Genomic DNA, 6,014 nt, shown 5'->3' with positions numbered 1-6,014 from the left:
GGATGACAGAAATACAAGAGGACACGGAAAGAAAATAAAAAAAGACAACTATAGAAGAGATTTGAAAAAGAACAGCTTTCCTCACAGAGCAATAGACAGTTGGAACAAGTTAGATGAGAAAGTGGTGTGTGCAAAAACAATACATGAATTTAAAAATAGTTTAGATAAAATGAGATATGAAGACGGGACCTCACGAGCATAGCTCCCCTTCCCGTAAAAAATACAACTAGGTAAATACACACACACACACACACACACACACACACCATACTAACATTGGCGGATTAATTTCAGGACTGAATGAACTAAATGATTACCTGTTAGGAAAAAGAAAAAAAAAATAAGGGGTTCAATACCACCCATTAGTGTTGGACAACGGTTATACAATTACTGGATTAAAAACAGAAACGAGAAACAGGGAGGAGAACCATGTTCTTGGCCAAGAAAAACTTTAATGTGACAAATATTACGGAGGGTAAAAACAATGTAGAACTGATCATGATAAAAGTCGAAGATAAGGACATGAAAAGTAGAAAGTTTGTGGTTATCTATGTGCCCCAAAAACGAGCTCTTGGAAAGAGAACGAGTATGTGAAAATGCTAGAAGATACAAGGCATTCATTAAATGAGATACTAATGGGCGGAGGTAACCTGGTAATTATGGGGGACTTTAACTGCAAAGAAATTTGTTGGGAGGAAATGACAGTGAAAGGCAGAGAGGATCTGTGGGGTAATGTATTACTGGACATGACCATGGAATATACAATGACACAATGGGTCAATGAAAACACCAGATACAGAAGTAATGAGGAACCATCGAGACTGGATTTAATATTTACAACAGAACCTGAAATTGTGGATAAAATTGAATACAAGACACCACTTGGAAAGAGTGACCATATACTTATAGAGACTGAACTAAAAGAAGAAATATATATGGAGAGAAATGAAAAGTATAGGAAAGGAAGATTGATGTACAACAAAACGGACTTTGGAAAATTAAAGAAATTCTTTCAAAATGCAAATTGGGAAAAATTCTACATGGAAGAGACAAAAGTGGAAGAGAAATGGGAGATCTTGATGGATAACTATAATGAAGGAGTGAATAGGTACGTACCAAGACAGAAACAAGAGTGTACATTAAATGCTGGTTCAACAGAAGATGCAGTGAGGCAAAAGATAGAAGAGACAAAGCTTGGAAAAGATGGAGAAAAGATAAAAACCTGGAAAATGGCAAATATATATAAACTATAGAAATGAGTATGTAAAAGTGCGAAGAGAGGAAAAAAGGAACTATGAAAAAGACATTATAGAAAAATGCAAAGAGCAACCCAAACTGTTCTATAGATATATGGATGGTAAACTTAAAACTAAACAGGAAATGGTGAAACTACGCCAATGAAATACAGAATACACAGAAGATCTAGAAATGGCTGAAGTCATGAATAATCACTTCAAGTCGGTTTTCACTAGAGAGAATGTACAGTATTGGGACGAAGGAAGTGAAGTGCAATCTCCCTCCATGAGCGAAATAATAACACAAAAAGAAACAATGGAGCATTTAACAAACATTGATGCTAGGGAATCGCATAGCCCGGACGGAATTGCAAATTGGAGTCTTAAAAGAATGCAAAGAAGAACTACATACATACATATACCAAGGCTTTTTCCCCCTTACAAGGGGGGTAGCCAAAAAGAAAAAGGCATAAAATCATTCCCACCCATTCCATCCCTGAATACACTCCACACCCCTCCACCCTCCCTCTTATCTTAGCACCTCCTGAATGACGGGTCATCCCTGCACCTTGTCCACTGCCCTGGGTCAGAAGCAGTGTCGCAAAGAAGAACTAATGGTCAAAATATATAACATAATAAGTTGATCACTTAAAGAAGGAAAAACACCAAAAGACTGGAAAAATACCAGCATTGTACCAATATATAAAGGAGGAAACCTAGAAGAAAATAATATGATAAACCCAAGACAGTTTGGGTTCAGACAGGGAAGATCATGCACCACAAACTTAATCTGTTTTTACTCAAGAGTAATAGATATAATATAATAAAGGGATGAATGGGCTGATTGTGCTCTCTTGGACTTGCAAAAAGCTTTCGACAAGGTACCACAAAAAAAAAATGATTTCAAAACTGGAAAATATAGGAGGGATACAAAGCAACCCGCTAAACTGGGTGGAGGACTTCCTGAATGGTAGAAAGATGAGAGTAGTACTCAGAGAAAAATGTTCAGGTTGGAAGGAGGTAATTAGTGGAGTTCCGCAAGGATCTGTATTGCCCTCAATAATGTTTGCTATTTATGTGAATGTCATGGATGATGATGTGGAACGTTACATGAGCTTCTTTGCAGACGACGCTAAATTGTTGAGGAAAGTAAAAATTGAAACGGAGTGCGAATCACTACAGGAAGACCTGAATAAGGTTTGTAAGTGGAGTCAGAGATGGGAAGAGGACTTCAACATTAATAAGTGCAGCATAATGGAGTTCGGAAAAATAGAAATAGAATATCAGGACAAAATAAAATTAGAACTAAGGAGGTAAAGAAAGTGGGATCTGAAAAAGATCTGGGAGTAATTATCTCAAACGATTTCTCCTATGATAAACAAACAAAATTGTCGGAGAATCCTATAACTTGCTAAGATCAATAAAAGTGGCATTTACCTATTTGGACGAAGAAATTATTAAAAAATATTAGTCACACTGATAAGGCCTAGACTAGAATATGCGGCGACATTGTGGTCACCCAGTACCAAAAAGAATATAAAGAAAATTGAAAGAATCCAGAGAGCAACCACAAAAATGGCTCCAGCACTTTCAAACTTGTCATATGAAGAGAGACTGGCTAAATTGGAGTTACCGACTTTGGAGCAAAGAAGAGAGAGAGGCGACCTACTGACCATCTATAGAATCATGAAGGGCACAGAAATACTCGATAGAGAGGACTTGTTAAATTGGGACAAGAGAAACACAAGAGGACATGGAAAGAAACTCAAAAAAGATAGTTATAGAAGAGATCTGAAGAAGAACAGTTTTCCACACAGAGTGGTGGACACTTGGAACAAACTGGACGAAACAATAGTGTGTGCAAAAACCATTCACGAATTTAAGAGCAAACTAGACACTGCGAGATACAAAGGCGGGACCCCACGCGCAGCTCCCCTTCCCGTAAAATACAACTAGGTAAATACACACACGCACACACATACACTTACGTGTATGTAAACGACAACCTAAATTTTGAAGAAATCGTATATGAGAAAGCAAAAATGCATGCTGACATAATGAATAAGTTTATAATCGTATCACTAAGGAAAAGAACTTCAAAGAAGAGAAGGGAGGAACTAAAAGATGCAATAATCAATATAAAAGTGGAAGAGCACAGAGTGTATAAATTTCTCGAAAAGTTAAAAGTGAGAAAGGCTTTGATGCTACATAGGAACTCCAAACAGAAATTCAAGAAATGTAGAGAGCAATTGATGAACAAAATACGGCAGCTGGTGGTATGCACCATGGAAAAAGGAAGGTTGCTTTTGGACTGGAGCATCGCAAATGTGGTACCAATCTACAGAGATGAAGTGGAGAGATACAATGTCAATTATCGTAGCCAAAATATATGAAAGTATTAGAAAGTTAGCCGCATCGAGTACTTGGATGAGAAGGGATTCCTACTAGACAATGATTCAACTGAAGAAAAAGGAAAGTTCTGTGAAATATGAAATAGAAGGTTGAGATGCCACACAAATAATATGGAAGTTGGAAAAATAATCAACAACTTTAAAGGGAGCATATTGGAATGGATGAAGGTTTTCCTCAAAGATAAGTGGGTGAAAACAATAGTCATTATCATATCTTATCGCACCATAACCGTATACAGTGTGCACCAGTCTCACTTGCTTCCTTATGGTCTTGGTCGGAGCAGTGAAGACGCATTTGGCATTCTTGGAGAATGTGACTCAATGTCAGTATTTCTCCACATGGACATTCAGTGTTGGTGTTAAATCCCCATTTGTGGAGATTGTCAATTGTGAGGAATGAGATGTAGATTTATAAATTGGAAAAAGGGTGACAGGTGAGATACTGCAGGACACGGCGCTGGAATCTTGATTGTTCGTCATATACATCGACAAAATGGCGATTGCATGTACAGTAGATAATGATGCTTTCTTCATTTGTTGACGATGCCATTATTAAGCCTTAGATGAAGTTCATGAATGAAGGCAGGAGTAGAAGATGATGTTCAATGCAAAGAAATACAAAATTCTGGAAATAAACGAAAACAGGAAGAGATTGTTATGAAACTACACAATGGAAGATGAAACAAATACCGAGCTAAACAAAGAATTGGATTTCAAGTAGGAATAATCTTTTCCCGGAAAACATATAAATTGAATAACGGGAGAGGTGTATAAACCTTTGTCATATGAGAATAACAGACCATTATATGGATGAAGAAATTATGAAAACAATTATTTATAATCAGACTCATCCCAAATTTGAATATACGGTGGTGATATGGCCAGCACATAAAAAAGTTAAATAAAAAAAGAGAGAAAACAAAAGATGGCAACTAGAAAGATGTTTAGACTGGAAAATAAGACATAAGGAGAGATTAGAAAAGCTAGGATTTCCCACTAGAAAAGTGAAGAGAAAGAGGTGATATGATAGTTATCTTTAGAGCGGAGAAAGGAGAGAGAGAGAGAGGGGGGGAGGGAGAAAACGATGTACCACAGTATTAGAATGATAACCAAATCAATTCTCGAAATAAAAAAAAGTCTATTCAGTGGATTTAGTTATCATTCTAATACTATACATTGTTCTTTGGCAAGTTAAATGAGAGAGCAAGAAAACGATGTAGTATCACATTATTAGAATGATAACCAAATCAAATGCCAAAAGATTTTCTTTTTATTCATACAGTGGCTTTAGTTATCATTCTAGTAATATGATATTACATTGTTGCTTGCAAATTTAAATGAGTCCCCTTACCCGCTTAGTCCAGGTTATCACGTGACTTCCGTTACTGATTTCTCAGTAACTCTGACACAGATATAGTGTATGTTTCTTTGGACATCGAAAGCCTTTTCTTTACTGATGTCAATTAATCATAGTATAGATTACATTCTGAAGGAGACTTGCCCAGAAAAACAACGTTCCTAAAGCTGAATTATCGAGACTGGCTCTCAACAATTTGTTGAAAACTGCACATCGAAAGTGCCTTTTGTATGACCGGTTTAGGCAAATCAATGGTGTTAACATGGGATCCCACTTGTTTTCTTCTCAGTTTCTTCATGGAAAAGTTGAAGAAAGACGACATCAGTAAATCCAGGAACCTATCCCCCATGCAACTCAGGGTAAAATACCATTACCAAAACAGCAATGCAACTTCATCAACAAGCATTTCTCCAAAATTAGCCTTAAGTCCACGACACCAGAAAGAGGGAAGTAATTTAAGAATTCGGAAATCAAACTAGTAAAGAAACAGAGGGGGTCAAGCTGAAGGGTACGGAGATCGAGATGATGACAATTCGAATCCCGCTCGGGGCAAGTTGAACTAAGGGCATGGTTCATTAAATTCTACGATACAAAGTCCACTGTAATGGGCACCGTCCTTGTCTCCCGATAGGAGGAAGTGTGTGACGTTAAACCAAAGCAATATATATATATATATATATATATATATACATATATATGCATAAATATGTATATATGTATATATATATGTATATATATATGTATATATATGTATATATATATGTATATATATATGTATATATATATGTATATATATATATGTATACATATATATATATATATATGTATACATATATATATATATATATGTATACACACATGTATATATTCATTTGTATATATGCATATGACAAGGGAAAGCTCATGCTTATTTGTTATCCTCGGCAACAATAATTTCGAACTATATGTTTTTTCATTATCTGTATTTGATGTAATTTCATTTATTGCCAAATAAAATTATTATTGTTATAA

Source organism: Oratosquilla oratoria, chromosome 39 (assembly GCF_046742065.1).
Source record: "Oratosquilla oratoria isolate Oo_2021 chromosome 39, ASM4674206v1, whole genome shotgun sequence".
Taxonomy (NCBI): Eukaryota; Metazoa; Arthropoda; class Malacostraca; order Stomatopoda; family Squillidae; genus Oratosquilla; species Oratosquilla oratoria.
Note: the sequence above shows the minus strand (reverse complement) of the source record.